This window comes from Leopardus geoffroyi, chromosome A1 (assembly GCF_018350155.1).
Source record: "Leopardus geoffroyi isolate Oge1 chromosome A1, O.geoffroyi_Oge1_pat1.0, whole genome shotgun sequence".
In the NCBI taxonomy this organism is placed as follows: domain Eukaryota; kingdom Metazoa; phylum Chordata; class Mammalia; order Carnivora; family Felidae; genus Leopardus; species Leopardus geoffroyi.
Window position 1 is genome coordinate 179,873,237 of NC_059326.1, and position 16,611 is coordinate 179,889,847.

The following is a 16,611-nucleotide window of genomic DNA, read 5'->3' on the forward strand; positions in this document are numbered from 1 at the left end:
TGTCACTAGGGAGGCAAACTCAGAGCAGGCTAGTGCGTCGTCTTAGCACCATCTGCCAAAGACTTTTCCACGAATACATGCAAGTCTTCCATTTAAGACCTCATGTGACACACAACCTATCTAACATGAATTCCTGGGAAAATAAAGACACCGTCATATGTACACATCAGAAAGGTACATGTTTCACATATATTCACAAATTCACAAAAAAATCAGTTTCAGTGGTCTCAGTTCCTAAATTACCATTTATGAGCACTTACCATGTATCAGGCACCATGTAAAAGTACTCCACATAGATGATTGTATTTATTCTTGTGTTAAAATTTTCCCAAGGTCCAAGTGGAAAGCATGTATCATAGAATCAAAGAGCTACGACCACTGTTCTGGGCCCATGTCAGAGTGCCATTTCCTTGTTATGCCAACTCATGCTTAAGAAACACTCTGGAGGGTTCTCAGGTGCTATTTAAATGGCTGAAAGAGAAAACTCTAAGTTTTCAAATCTATTACATCTATTTCTGACTTCACTGGCAATGTTCAGAGCTCACCTTGCATAGGCAGACAAGAGAGTTCTTCTGTTGAGAATAGAGACCTCTGGGTGCCATGGAATAGTATTTGTCAGATATTTCCAGGGAATGGGAACCCTTGACTGTGGGTTGCATAAGATGTTTTAAATAAACAGAAATTGGCTAATACCGCCCACGAGTGCTTAGAAATCCTGCCTTCCTCTTCCCTACAGCAAACTTGAGGTGACGTTCTGGTTGGCAGCAGCTTGGCTCTGCCATCATGTTCAAATTCCACTATTGCTGGCCTGAATTTGCTTTTTCTGGCAGACTTGAGCCCAGTCCCAATGAAACATATCCACGGCTTGCAAAATTACTGGCAAAATTGGGCTGGCAAGAGGTGAGGGGGGAGAGGAGGGAGGGGGAGGGGAGAGCATCCAGGGTAATTGCCATGAATGGCCCAGTGATGAGTATCTACATCCAGGAAGTAATTTCATGAGATCTCTGCTCACTCACTTCTGGTTTGGCTCTCCCAGCTCACTCATGCCGGTCACAGAGCAGTACTTTTTACAGACTGTAAGTCCATTGTGAGCTTACGTATCCTAGCAGTTTGTAAAGTGGTATTTTCTTCATTTTTAATGGTGGAATAGTACAGGCACACATATTTATTGGTGCCTTCCCGTTCCACACTGTCCCCAAATAACCGAGAAGGACTGTCCCCCTCAAGCCATTCCTAGCAAGCCATGTTTCTTCTGGGCCCAGGGCAGCTTCTGATTTGCTGTATGTCCCTGGTTGAGGGTCCCCCAGCCCATCCCAATGTCGTGGGAATGAAGGAAGCATAAGGTTGCAGCCCTTCCTGAAGGGTTGTATAAATCTGAAAGATTTACTTTGATCCCAGCCAAGGGAAACTTCAGCTAATCAGCAATCCCTTGCCTTTTATTAGACTCCCCATAAACAACGAGGCCACAATTGTGAAGGAATCAGAGGACGGTAGGTGTTTGATGCCTGAAGCCTCTCCTCTAGTGCTAGTGCCAAGCAGTTGGAGCTTCTTCTTGTAATGCAGGCTTGATTAGCTGGTTCTCCCTCCGACCTCAACCTTTTGTGGAAGCATTTGTGGCCAAAGGAAATATAATTAGCAGAAAGATCCTGTACGCAAACTGTCGTCTTATCAGTGATGATAATAACAGGCCTGGTTTCCTATATTTTTCCGGTGAGCCACCGTGTTCTGCCGGTATGGCATTCATAACTCCCCCCTTCATTCCATTATCGATGTCTTCGGACTCCTAGTCTTTCCCTCTACAAATCCATCCCAAACACCATAACCAGGCCATTCATCCTGGAGAGGTATCTTGGCACGTTGCCCCCAAACATTCAATAGTTCCCTATTTCACAAAGGTAAAATCCGAACTTGGTATGTGACATCCAAATCCCTTCACAGTGTGGTGTCAGCCCGTATTTATGGCATCATGCCCTGTGCTGCCTCTGTGTGTACCAGACCAGAGAGCTCGTGGTCCCTCAGACACCTGCCTTACCACATCTCTGCTCAGAATGGCCTCCTTTGTCTGGACTTCCTGCAGTAATGCTCCATTCAGATCCTCATTCCTCACAAGCATCTGCGACAGCTCTATCCCCAGGATCTCTCTCCTCTCTCTCTCCCTCCCCTTCTCCCTCACTGCAAGCTCCTTTAACACTTGTAAACTGGGAACGTATTTTTCACCACTTTATAGAATACCTGCCCCAAGTGCAGGGACCACCCTCCACCTCTCTGCAGAGCCCATTGAGCCTGCTCTGCTAGATGGGCCTTGTCCAAAGCAGAGGTGGACTGACACGGAGGTCTGGAGCACCAGCCTGAGTCAGGAGCACTAAGCCCTGAATCCCACCATAGTGCACGGCCCTGGCCCAGTCCCTTAATCTCTCTGGTCCAGAGTCTCCAGGTTTGCAAAGTAAGGAGTGATGACTCATTTGACGGAAATAGTTGTAAGGGTTAAATTAGCTATTCTGGGTTAGGCACTTAGCATGGTGCTCAAGGCACTATTGTTATCATTCTCATTATCGTTAAGTAGATGTGTGTTGATGAATAGACTTCTGGTCCTAGGACCCCGGACCTTTCTGAGGAGTTGGACACATGGCTTGGTCTGCATGTGGAAACCCTGGTCTACTTCTGTAAGTTTGACTAAATCTCAGTTTCCTCGTGTGCAAATCGGGAAGAAGAGGAGTCCCCATGTCCCAGGTTGTTGTGAGAACTGAATGTGATGATGAGTATAAGATGTCTGTGCTTAGGAAAGGCTTGGTTAGTGAATAAGCTATGGAATCCTGAGAATGGCTGGGGTTAGCAGTCAGGAATCATGACCTGTGTCGTCTCTCGGGCTTTCCTTGCAAGGGGTCAGGGCGGGGTGGGGGTGGGGGGCTTAGTTTCCCTAGTCCCTACATTGAGTCACGTTGGGGTGGGTGAGGGAAGCCTCATCAGACTCTGAATTGACATAATTCTCTTCTGCCACCCTTTGCCCACCCTATCTGACCAGAGCTGGCAGAATTTGGGGATCTTAGAAAGATGGGGACCTTCAAGTGGCCATGGCAGACAGGTCACCTGTGTGCCCCCCAGGCAGCTCATCAGACCCTGCAGATGCTTCTCAGTGAACACTGAGCACCCCTGGGACTTTGTGCTCTGGGCGGCTGTGAGGGCTAGTGCAGACATATTAGTACCCCTCCTCTTCGTCCCTGCCCCCTCCTTTTCATCAGCTTTATCCTGAGGTGGATAATGTTTCTCTAACTGCCTAATTGGGAGAACTTAGCTGGAAAATTGCCATCATGCTCTCTTTAAAAGGGTGCCAGCAGCCGGAGGCTGCCAGCTGTAATGTCAGTAGGTAATCCTGGCTTTGCTGCCATGGAGCTAGGAGTACCCCTCTCTCTTCAGTCTACTTCCCTCATGGTTGGAGCATGCCACAGGCTCTAAGAGAAAAAACCGAACATGGAAGAGCAGGACAGAGGTAGCCCAGGAAGCTGCTGCAAGCACTGATCAGCGTTCCTCCTGCCCCCCATGGCCTTCTGCTGCCTGTACCAGTGGGGGATGAAATGCCATCAGTTGGACAGCCAGGGCACCTTGGCACCACACCTTGGTGCACTGGTTAGCTCCACGGACTCCCACGGCAGCAACCCTGAGTTTAGACTGTGTCTGAGGGCCGTCCCAGAAAAGGAAAATCTAATCATGAAAACTCGTTCCCGAGTTTGAGAGAGTGTGTACAGCAGTGTTTAGGAGTGTGGAGCCTGGAGCCAGACCGCTTGCTTTATTTCAAATCTAGGCTCTGCCACCTGCTCGACAAGTTACCAAATCGCCTGATTTTATCATCTGTGAAATGTGGGTGATAATTCTAGCACCTACCTCTGCTCCACACATCAAGGGACCCTGGCTGATGGCAGCACTGCCACCCTTAACACATGGCATCCAGGGTCGTCCTGCAAGGTGGATGTCTAGCCCACACAGAGAGAAGGCACAAAGGATTGGATGTCAGAGGTTTCGATGGGCCAGGCTTAGAAGGGGGGCGCCTCACTGCAGTCACATTCCACTCTCAAGAAAGAATGTAGTCATATGGTCCCAGCCTAACTCAGCTAGAGAAGATAGTTTGCTGGTGCTGAAAATGAACAGGCACGGCAGTCTAGTCTCTGCCCCACAGAGAAACCTTCCCGGTAACAAACAGCAGGCATTAATTGAGCACTCGCGTTAAGTGCTTTACACGTATTAACTAAATTACTCAACATGACATGATGAAACTACACACACATACTATATATCAGTGAGGGTCTTGCTAGAAACCCAGTGGAACCCTCAGAGGACCAATTAGAGAGGGTTTAAGGATATCTGTACGACATGTTCATAACAGTATTATTCTCATTAGCCAAAAGGCAGAAGCAACCTAAGTGTTCACCGACAGATGAATGGATAAGCAGAATGCAGCATGAACGTACATAGAATATTACTCAGCCTTTTTAAGGAAGGAAATTCTAGTACGTACCGTATAATACAACATGGATGAGACAGAAAGTAGAATGGTTGTTACCAGGGGCTGGAGGGAGGGGGAAGGAGGACTTACTGTGGATACTGAGTTTCTGTTTTGTAGGAGGAAAAGAGCTCTGGAGAAGGGTAGTGGTGATGGTAGCCGAACAAGGTGAATGTATCTCATGCTTCTAATCTGTAGGGTTAAAAACTGTTCGAATGGTAAGTTTTATGCTACATGTATTTTACCACAATGAAGAATCATTTTAAAAGAGGGCTTAGGGGCTCCTAGGTGGTGCAGTCAGTTAAGCCTCCGACTTCGGCTCAGGTTGTGAGTTCGTGGTCTGTGAGTTCGAGCCCCGTATTGGGGTCTGTGCTGACAGCTCAGAGCCTGGAGTCTGATTCAGATTCTGTGTCTCCCTCTCTCTCTGCCCCTCCCCCGCTTGCATGTGGGCTCTCTCTCTCTCAAAAATAAAGATTAAAAAATTTAAAAGAGGGCTTAAGGAAGGGGCTATTTGCAAAATGTAAATGAGTCCTAGGTGCCAATGAGTGATGGTTAAGCACAGAGGGAAGAGCAACCATGGGAAGCTACATCCACCCAGAAACCTGAGGGGTAAAGGAGGGAGCAGTTACCAGAATGAGGTGGGAACAGTAGCCATGGGAGAAGGGCCACCGAACAGAAGGTGAAGCTTTAGGTAGAGGAACTCAGCACTTGCAAACCACAGCCCAGCAGAGTGGAACCAGTGGATAAATACCCAGATCCCTGTCCTCCTGCCCATGACCCCTCTGGCTGTACCCAGCTGGAATCAGAGGGCACGCCCGGGAAGCTGGTGATGTCTTCCAGTTACTCAGCCTCCCCAGGGCTCAGAGATGGGCTGAGGGTGGAAGAGAGCCCTTGGGGGTAACCAAAAAAGATTGGGTTCAGCCACCATATTCCCATTCTATAGATGGGGATACTGAAGTAAAGTAACTCACCCGAGGTCACACACTTAGTGAATGCAGAGCAGGCTTTCAGCCCTGCTGGCCTCAGAGCCTTCTGCAGGAAAGGGCAGAAACTAAAATGTCAGGAAGGTCTGCGAAATACCCAGCACTGTGCTTTCTCCTCAAATGAGTGAGAAAAGAGAGACTCAGAGAGCTTAATTTAGTAATTTTCCCAGGTCAGGCAGCTAATAAGCAGCAGATCCAGGATTTCTGACTCCAGAGCTAAGCACTTCCCACCCACTACAGGAACCTTCAGGCAGGCAGTCACTCACTGTCACCACCATTATCACCAGCATCAGGACGCGGTCCGTGAGCAAGGCTTTCAGTGTGCCTTGTGTCTGGACAAAGGAAGCCACTATGTACAGACCCTATGCCTCTCCCACCCCCACTAAGCCTTCAGGCCAGGGCATCTACTTTGTAAAAAGCCACACTAAACACGAACCCAAAACACAGTCCCTCCCCTGTCAGCAGACACCAGAATGTTGAGCTAAAAGATATGTTTGAAGCCATCTATCAAACCCCCTCATTTTGCCTGGGCTGAAATGACCTGTTTGTCCAGTGTAAGTTCAGGTCATAAGTTCAACGTTTACTGAGCACCTGGCTAGTGCCCAGCATGAGTTAGATGTGAGAGTGACCCAAGATGCAGACCTGGGTATCTCACATACCATCTGCTTCTTTTAATCTGCACCACCATCGCCTAGACCCAGAGTCCAAAAGCTATGGCCCGTGGACCAGCCCCACCTGTTGGCTGTTTTGGGGCATCAAGGGTCATTGGCACACTGTAACACCCTTTGTTTACCTATTGTCTATGGCTGCTTTCACATTATGACAGCTTAGTTGAGTAATGATGACAGGGATATTATGGTCCCTCAAGCCAAAAATATTTATATCACACCCTTTAAAGAAGTTTGCTGACTCCTGACCTAAGCCAAGTGCGTTAGTTTGCCGTGGCTGCCCTAACAAAATTCCGCGTGTTGGGTGACTTAAAATAACAGGCCTTTATTGTTTCACAGCTGGAGGCTAGATGTCCAGGATCACTGTGTCAGCAGGGTTAGTTTCTTCTGGGGGCTGCAAAGGAGAGTCTGTACATGCCTCTTCTAGCTTCTGATAGCCTCAAGCATCCTTGGATTGGAGATGGCATTCTTCTGTGTCTTCACATCACCTTCCCTGTATGCATGTCTATCTCTATGTCCAAGTCCTCTCTGTTGGATAGTCATGTTGGATTTGGACCCATCCTAATGACCTCATCCTTATCTGATGGGTCCAGGAAGGCCATTTCCCAATAAAGCTATTTCCAAGTAAGGCTACTTTCACAGGCGCTGGGGGCTAGAATATCAACTTTTCGGGGGACACAATTCAACGCATAGCCCCAAGCTACATTATCTCTTCCTGAACTATGGCAATAGCTTCCTAACTTGTTTCCCCCAGCCATTTTTGCACTGCACCTCATCCCATCCTCAAACCCTTATTCCACAACCCACTGTCCATGTTTCAGATTAATCATTTCTCAGCGTCATTGGAATATGTCATTCTCATGTTCGAAGCTCTCCATTGCACACCCTGTGGGTAAAGGCTGAACTTTACTATCATCTGTGGTGTGCTGCTGCCCCTTGGGGGACCTTGCCACTTGCTCATACCCCACGTGCCTGTACTCTCGCTGTTGCTGCCTCACTGGCTTTCCTTCTGGTATTCAAACTTGCCATGCATCCTTCCTAGACAGGGCCTGTGTTTAAACCATCCCTCTTCCTGAGCCTTTGTTCACCTCGCCTCTGTGGGTTCAACTCTTACTCATCCTTCATAGATCATCATAACTACCTTTTCTCGCTCGCTAGGTCACATCACCCATTAGTGGCTTAGAGCATTTCTCTGACATTTATCCACAGCCATAATGCTCCGAGAGATGAGTCCTTTGTCATTAGGTCCATGAGATAAGAACAGGATCTTTATGCTGCTGCTGTTGTTTGCCTTTGTATCCTAGCAACTAGCATACTGCCCAGCCCACTGTGAGCACTCCAAAACCATCTGTCAAAGGTAAGAAGAACGGAGGAAAGAAAATGGAAAGACAGTCAGGACCCTTGCCCCCGAGGAGCTCAGGGCCTAGTGAGTGCAATCAATGTGCAAACAGAAAATGACAATATAGTGTCAAAAGTTATTATAGAGCAAACATAGGTAGCATTGGGGGAGGCACAGATGAGGGACTTCTAGAATGGGAACAGAGTAAGAATAGGGAAGGTTTCCTAGAAGGGATGATGTTGAAACTTAGTCTCGTGAGTGCCCTTAGTCCCACCTTTGCAGATGGAGGAAAGCCATGATTAAGGCCTGGAGGCTTTGTTGCTTTTCCATTGTTGTGTAACAACTTACTACAAACTTAGAGATTTATAAACAGCATACATTTACTGTCTCACGTTCATGTGGTCAGGAGCCTGGACACAGTTTGGCTAGAGCCTCCATGCAGGGTCTCACAGTACTATAGTCAAGCTGCTGGCTGGACTTCATTTCATCTAGAGGTCTGACTAGGGAAGAATCCTTTCCAAGATCCTTCAGGTTGTTGGAAGAATTCATTCCTTTGTGACTGTATGAATGCCTGCTTTTTGCTGGCCATTGGCTAGAGGCTACCCTCATGTTCTAGAGGCCTCCCACACTTCTCTGCCATGGGGACCTCCCCAACATGCCTTGTTTCATCACACCAGCAAGGAGAACCTCTCTCCAGTCCACTAAAAACAGAGTCTGGTGTAACTGCAGGGAGTCACAGGAGTGACAGCCCATCACTCTTTCCATATACATAAAGCAATCATGGGAGACTCATCTTACCTCCTTTGCTATGTGACTTAACTGAGTTGAGGAGTTACATCCCATTACCTTTCCCATATTCTGTTGGTTAGAAGCAAGTATAGATTGAAGTATCACACACATAAATGGAAAAGGCATCTGATTCCACCTGTAATAAATGTTAAGAGTGACCAGAACGTGGTGATAAGAGAGCCCATGGGACAGCATTAGAGCTGGTCAGCAAGGACAGGAAAGGCACCCCTGCCTCAGAGGTTCTTGACCCGAAATTAGGAAGAAGAAAAGTCAACTAAGCCAAGGACACAAGGAGAGGCAGTTAGAACAGTAATCCAGGCAGAGGATATAATGTGGGCAAAGGCTGTAGACTGGGAGAAAGTTTAGTTGGGCTGGAGGGAAGAGGGCCAGGTGGTTGTTCTTGCTCAATCTGAAGTCAGACAGCCAGACCCAAACAGAGAGAGTGCAAAGGCCCTAAGCCTGTCTCATTCCCAGGCTCCCTGTGATCCCGACATGCCAGGGCCTCCCATTTATCATTCTGAAGAGCCCTGCCATGCTTCCTCCCTGGGGCTGTCACCCCTTGGGAGAGGTTATCACCACATAGAAATCCAACCAATCCCTTTACCATATTTAAGGCACACAGCTTAGAATAATAACCTTTTTTTTCAAGCCTTCAGAAATATCAAACCCACATATATTTGGAATGAAAGACGAATATTACAATATTAGCACCAGGGAAGTATGCAGGCCGTAGCTCTTAGGAAACTGAAAAAAAAAAAAAAAAAAAAAAAAACAATAAGCACATGCGCATCTGTAAAAGGGGAGAGAGAAGCTTGATTTTCTACACCTCCGGGTTTGGGAGTGCAAGTTTGCGCTGGGAGGAGAGCAAGCTGCAAAGACTCATCTGTGAAAAAGGGAAAGGGAGACAGACAAACCCACTCGTCTTGTCCATGAGCATCAAGGAGCAGGGTCCAGCCATATGGGCAGTCATGAGGAGGCAGGACTGTGTGCCCTGCTCAGCACTAATTAGAAGCAAACTAAGGCCTGGCTGGAGTGGCTGCAAGGACACCCAGCAGGGACCATTTCCTGCACAGGGCGGGCTGCCCTGGACGAGGGGGCCGACAGGTGCTGCCTCCTCTGACACTTTTGGCAGCATCTCCCCTGCTCTCCTCCTGCAGCTCATCCCAACAAGCGCGTGACCTTGGAATGCTCAGGGAAGCTGGGTTTGGCTAAAGGTTCTGGAGGCTGCTTTCTGCAGGCGATTACTGTCTCTCCAGCTCTCTCTTTGGAGGGCTTATCTATAAACACTGAAGGACCTTCGCGTCTTCTGAAGTTCAGCACAGGGGTGGGTGGTAGTTAGACCTGGCCGTCTTGACACAGGGTCATTTTGACATGACCTAGAAATCAAGCCAGTAAATTGTCAGTGTGTATTACGATGCCTTGGTGTGCCACAGAGAGACAGGGAGGGGGTGACGGGACATGTGCAACAGCCTCAGAGATGGGGAAGCTCAGGACTGAGGCAGAGAATGAGGAGAGGGTCAGAAATAGTAAAAGGTCTGGGATACGACAGCCGCACTCAATACCGGTAATTTTTAAAACCGTATTTTGCATGTTGAAGCAACAGTTGTAACATTGGAACGATTGTGTCAGAAAGCTCAGATCAACGTGACCCACTTTGCATTGGTCGTACAGAGGAAGTGTCTATTTGACAGACTCTCGGAGTTCTTCCCTCTCTCCTTTCCTTTCACACCCTTGGCCTAGACTTTCGTCATCACTCGCTCATACTATTGCAGCAGCCCCAACACCGATCACTCTGTGACCTACCCTCCATGCAGCAGCCAGAGAGATTTTTTTCTAAAATGCATCTGATTGAAAAGGATGCTTGGCCTCTGAATCCTGATACCAACTCAAGGCTGCTGACCCTGGACCCTGAATCCTGTTCCTTCTACTTCCCTCTGCTCTGGAACCTGTTGATTTATCCAAAGATGACCTTGAAGGGCATTAACTGGTAGACAAGTCTGACCTTCATAGGCCCGATGCCTCCTGAGGCTGCCCTCTACCCAGAAGGTGTCCTCAAACCTTGGTAACACTCAGCACGCCTTCGGAGGGCCAGGGGACAGTGTTGTGGAGTATGGCCCTCGTCCGCTCCTTGGCCTGTGAGCTGCTTCTCCATGAGGATGAAGACGGGACAAGAAGTTGTGCCTTGGGTAGTTCCCTGGTTTAAAAGGAAAAAGAAAAGCCTTCTCAGTCTATGAGCACGTGCATATACGTGCATTAGAATTGTTAATGTTTCTTTGAAGAGAGGTAAAATTTATGTGTGGTTTAACCAAACGATGTGTCTCCAGTGGGGGAGAAAACCGCCCCTGACCCCATTAAACACTATTTGTGATGCATGGGGGCGGTGGGGGGGCGGCAACCTTGAACTCTATGAGCGTGAGAAAACAAAGGGGAAATCGAAATTGTGGATCTGCCAGAAACCTGCCATTCATAGAGCCCACAAATCACAGGGAAACAAAGAGAAATGGAAAGATTTGGTATTAAAAACCCATTCATCCCTGAACCTGTGCCAGCATCTATAAAACAATTACATGTGATCATACTTGAGGCTTTTCTGAGACACTAATTCTTCTCTTGACATTAAAATGTTGTACATGCTGCTTTCAAAATGTCGCACCCAGTCAAGAAGGGCACACATCAGAAGGGCAGACACAGCATGCAGGCCAGGTTAGCCCCGCTCCTGAAAACTGGGAATCCTCTGTGGTTTTCTTCCTTTTCTCCCCTGGGAAGTTTCCTTGGAGCTGCTAATTTGTGACCCCCAGGGTGTGATATCCTTGCCTAGCTCCCAAATGGCTCCCTTGTTGCCAAGAGACCAGACAAGGGGGTGGTTGGTTCCCTAAGTTCCCCCCACACTCCCTCGTCCAAAATTTGAGAAAACTCACCAAAGCTCATGACCAGGAGAAGGTGAGGAGGCTTCAAGCGTGGCCCAAGGTGGAATGAATGCACATGCTCAGTTACTGTGAGAAAGCTGACCCCCAGATCCATTTGTGGATGCTGAGTTCCTCATCGTGTTCAATGGGTCTTTGATTTAAGATTAAATAGGGCCCCTGTGTGAAATCGGCTGTTAGTTTTAAAAGCCTTTTCATTTTGACAGGTGAAAACTTCATTAGAATTACCCTATGCAAAGATGTCAGGAAAAATATACAAAGGGAAATTGGAAAATGTGATTGAGTCGAGCGTGCGCTTCCTCTGTCCTGGTGTTTCTGCACGGGCATATTTATTTCTCATGCACTTGCTGTTTGGCATGCCCCCTAATTGAGGCTTAGATGTAAAAATGCACAAAAGGCAGGTGATTCCACGGCTTTTGGCTCCTTGCTGGCATGGCTTCACTGGCTCATTTCTTGGCAGGGGACCCATCTTTGGATCAAATGTGGGGGTATTTCCAAATTGAGCTTTGAGAGGAAGAGCCCGGAGAAGGAGAGGCAAGAAGAAAAATAGGTGAATTAAGTGAAAAGCATGTTGTGGGCCAATTTAATTAGGGCTAATATATCAGGCCCCATATTGTTTTTGGAACTGGATTCGGGAGTAACAGGATCCCTGACAAGTTGTAGCCAGCCCTGCTAACGAGTGACTCTGGAGTTCACAGACCGGTCTTGAGGAAACCCCAACACAGAGCAGAAAGTGGCAAGTCCTCTCTGGTGGCAGGGGTGGGACACGGGGCCAACCATGGCTCTTTCTTCCCTTGGTCCCCCTGCCCTTCCTGCTGAGGAGAGACAAGGGCTGGGAGCAAGGGCTTCTGGCAGCGTGGCTGGCCTTGGGCTGTGCAGGCCTGCCCTGGCCAGAGGTATGGGCCTGCTTTCAGAAAGCTCCTGTATGGAGAGCTGCACGTATTCCATCTGGGCCTAGAAAATGGGCAGACCCTTCCATCTCCCAGTCACAGCATGGGGACCATGGGGAAGGGGCTCTGAGGTATGTAATTTAATCCCCACATTTTGTGAATAGAAAAGGACTGGCCCAGAGTAGGAAAGGGTCTCACTCCCCACGTACACTGCTGGCTTCGGCCCAAGGGAAGACTTAGGAGACTGGCAGCCAGGCAGAATTGACCTTTCTTTTGCTAAGGACCACAAGCTCCCATATCCTCTGCTTGGTTTCCCTCACAGACTTTGAGGATCACTTGAGCCATGGCTTCTCAAACCCTTCCTCAGAGACTACAATCCAGGGACACTGCTAGGAGGAAGGGGCCACACATCCACTTCCAAGAAAATAGGCTTGATTTGTCTGTTTTATGTAACGTGCTGGGGAGAAACCCTACTCCTTGTGGTCAAACACAGTCCTCACTATTTGTAAGCTGTGTGACTGAATATATTATCTTACCTCTTCTTTGTCCCCAATTTCCACCTCTGAGAAATGGGGTAGAATAATAGTACGTATTTAACAGGATTTCTATGGAGATTCAATGAGCCAGTGTATGTAACACAGCAAGAATGGGACCTGGATGTAATAATCACTCAAAAATGTTACTACTACTACTACTACTGTTTATTTGTATTACCATGGTTATTATCATATTAGAGTTGTAGGAAAGATTCAATTTGAAGAAAAAGGGGGTTTCCTGAAGGATGAAACAAGTTTGAAATCTACTGATTTGGAACAGAAGTAACCTGTGATAGTAAGTTCAATATGTCAACTTGACAGGGCCATGGGATACCCAGATATTTGATCAAACATTAACCTGGGTGTTTCTGTAAGGGTGTTTCTGGATGAGATTAACATTTGAATCGCTAGACCAAATAAAGCACTCTGTGGTGTGGGTGGGCCTCATCCAATCAGTTGAAGGCCTGAATAGAACAAAAAGGCTGACCTCTCCTGACTAAGAAACCATTCTCCTGCCTGACAGCCTTTGAACTAGGACATCAACTCCTCCTGGTTCTATAGCAGCCTACTGGCCTTTGAACTCAGACTGATTTGTCTGTTTTATGTAAGGGACATCAGCTGTATAGATTTGGACTTGTCAGTCTCCATATAATAAATCTTTCTCTATATGTGTATCTGTATGCATATAACCACACACTTATTATATATGGAGTATATAATATATTCTATATGTAACATTTATATATAACAGGATATAGATACATATATGTGTATGTATACACACATACACACACATAATATGTATCTCCTATTGGTTCTGCTTCTCTGAGAACCCTAATACATGACCTAAGGACCACACTTGGCCCTCAGTAATGTGTATGTGTGTGTGTGTGTGTGTGTGCACATGTATGCATGATTGTCTACATGTTTTCATGTTAAAAATAATCCACATATCCAGTTTCTTTGAAAAATCATAAGGTATAGTAGCAGTAGTCTCAAATTGGCTGGAAGTGATTTCAGCTTATTCCCATTAGGACACGTGATCCCCAGTTCTCACCCAGACCTAGACATATATACTCCTTTTTATAGCCAGCTCTACATAGGGAATAGAGAAAAATTTTGAGGGATACTGGGAAAGTTGATTGCCCTCTAGAATACAAGATTCATTCATATAGTCAATAGCACTGGTAGGTGGCATGGTGAATTAGACATAACTTAAGGAGCTCATTGTCTTAGAGAACAGACATTTGAGTGGAAAACTGAAGTGCTGAATGGTAAGGGGTAGATCAGATGAAAGGCCAGGTTCTCTGGGGTTATACAGTCTGGGATATAGGAGATGTTGAGGAAGGCCACTGGAAAGTGAGGAATCCTTGAATTGAGTCGTAAAGGTTGCATAGACATTTAGATAACTGAGGAAGAAGATAAAAAATAGCTCTAAGAAGAGGGAATGGCATGTGCAAAGACCCTGTGGTAAGAGAAGCAGAATAGATTTAAAGAACATTTTGCCATAGCTGGAGCATATGGTGGCACTTAGATGTTGAGGCCAGAGAGATAGGGAAAAGCAGAATCATCAGGATCATTTTTCTTGAAAATGATTCAAGACCGTTAAGGATTTTTAGTAGAGAAATAACAGATATATTTCCATTTTAGGAAGATCTCTCTAGCTACATTATGGAGAACGAGTTGGGAGGAAAAGCTGTAGATAAGATGACCAAGGAGTTGCCATGGAAGATGTCTGAAAGTCTAAGATTTCCATTCTAGTAGTTAAAGCTTGTATCCCTGTCATATTATATATGGGATACGAATTTAATCTCTATCACTCTTCATTGTGAATAAGTTCAGGGACCTTCTCCAGGAGGGTGTTTCCGTAGTAGGAGGTGCAGAAGGTAGTACGGCATTAAAAACAAATGTCACTTATTCATGATTTTGCCCAGGTCGTATCCTATGAAGAGGGACCATTCAAGAGCTCAGTAATGACCTTTAGTGGGATGTTTATAGGCTGTTCTTCAGGACAAAGAGACAAAGGTCTCTGCCCCTGATGTTCACATTTATGGCTTTCTTCTTAGAGAATGATGGCCAGTTTTCCTTTGTTCCCTAAGACTATCAAAATGAAAACACTATTTTCAGACATCCATGGGACTCAGGGTGAGACTGAATGCTCGACATTAACTTTTCCTTTATAAAAACAAACAGAACTCAAAACCAGTTAGCCAGGATGAGTCCCTTGGGATTAGGACTCTGATTGTCAACTTTTACTTAGGCTCCCACAGTGGGCTGTTTGTTTAAACATCAGGAGGACATTTGGAGAGGCAGCAACTAGCATTTTCTTGCCAGCAGATATTGTTGATAAATGGTGTTTCCCTGTGTCAGCTTATCATCAGTAACCATGGAGAGAATCCTAATGAGTCAGCCTGATCCTAAACCTTGAAGCACCCCTAGCCCTTTGGTAAAGATGGAAGCACCTAGAATTAGCCACAAGTTCACTAGAAGATGGAATGAGTCAGTATCTGCTCTGGCCTCTCCCCCCATCGCAGGCTTATGATGGAAGTTCTGGTGCAGGTCATCATGATGAAGGTTGTAGATCATGTCCTTGGTGTCTTTGTATCCCTGTTTTCCCTCGGTGTCTAGAGAAATGATCCAACATTGAAAGGGATCTCACACATCATGTGTTGAGTGACCAATTTCTGCCCTCTGCCTAGGTGAGAGCATGGACCCTCTTGCATTTTAGAACATCTTGCCTGCTTTCATTTACAGAGCACTTTCTTGGCACTCTTCCCTTTGTGGCTGAAATAACCCTATGAAGGTGCATTTCATAATCCCTGTTTAACTAATAGGTATACTGAAGTTTGTCTACTTTGAAGATCTTGACCCAAGTTCACAAAGCTTCCATAATTGCTCCAGGACTGAACCCAGCTGTTAAATCCAGAGCATTTTGCTGTCCCGTCTTCCGTATCCAGCTGGTGGCTGTAACATTGTCTCCTCAGGCCCAGGGGAATCCTTCAGTGCCACTCTTCCTTGGCTTTCCTTGTTTTGAACTGGATCCCACACTCTGCCCAGCTCTGCTGCAGGCCTGCACCTCCCTGCTTCTACTCTGTTATCACTGAATCCTGAGCACTCAAGGAACCAGAGGAGGGCTTGACAGGGTGATTAGATACATTGGAGGTGAGGCAGAGCAAGGCCCTCCGAGCTCAAGGCCAGTTGCTTCTCTGACATCTCCCTGGGGAAGAAGCTGCTCTCTGGCTCAAGGTCAGTTGGCCTTTGTTTTTTTGTTTTTTTGTTTTTTTTTTTTTTTAATTTTTTTTTTCAATGTTTATTTATTTTTGGGACAGAGAGAGACAGAGCATGAACGGGGGAGGGGCAGAGAGAGAGGGAGACACAGAATCGGAAACAGGCTCCAGGCTCTGAGCCATCAGCCCAGAGCCCGACGCGGGGCTCGAACTCACGGACCGCGAGATCGTGACCTGGCTGAAGTCGGACGCTTAACCGACTGCGCCACCCAGGCGCCCCAGTTGGCCTTTGTTTAAGTAAACCCAGTAAGTGGGACTGGACCTCTCTCTACCAGCTGGCAAAAGTCCCACTTGCCTTCAGCACTCACCTTAGGTGAGTATTACCTGGACACCTTGTTCACTGTACCATGAGCCACTGAGGCTGAGACCAAGGTTATGTGGCAGGCCACTGTTACAGTTAGGTCAGTAGCTGTATGACCCACTTAGAGGATGTTTTCATATTTGTGAAATAGAGCCAATAATCATACCTGATCAAAAAGTTATTATGAGGATAAAATGGCATGATGTCTAGAAAGTATTCAGCACTATGAAGGGCACACGGTAGGTGGCCATCATGTCAGTTGTTGTTGTTATTATTTTTTTATTGTATTGCTAGTGTCTAGAAGGTACATATGAATGGGAGAGAGGAGGAGGAGGCAACCTGGAAGGAAGAATTGATTGGATTAAGAAATGATGAATGATTGAATAGCTGATGAACAAG

The 16,611-nt window shown here is 46.7% G+C and overlaps 1 protein-coding gene and 1 long non-coding RNA gene across 3 annotated transcripts in view; one reads left to right on the forward strand and one right to left on the reverse strand.

Annotated features, from left to right (window-relative positions):
- SLIT3 (slit guidance ligand 3) overlaps positions 1-16,611 on the forward strand; it is a 596,997-nt gene that overhangs the window by 181,509 nt on the left and 398,877 nt on the right. The window lies entirely within an intron of this gene.
- LOC123610926 lies at positions 1,363-6,852 on the reverse strand. Of its 2 annotated transcripts, XR_006718344.1 has the most exons (4): positions 6,138-6,852; positions 5,467-5,527; positions 4,589-4,702; positions 1,363-1,596 (listed from the first exon to the last, which is right to left on the reverse strand). It is a non-coding gene; the product is annotated as an uncharacterized LOC123610926 (long non-coding RNA). The 2 variants fall into 2 exon arrangements; XR_006718342.1 differs by lacking the exon at positions 6,138-6,852 and having other exon boundaries at positions 5,467-5,801.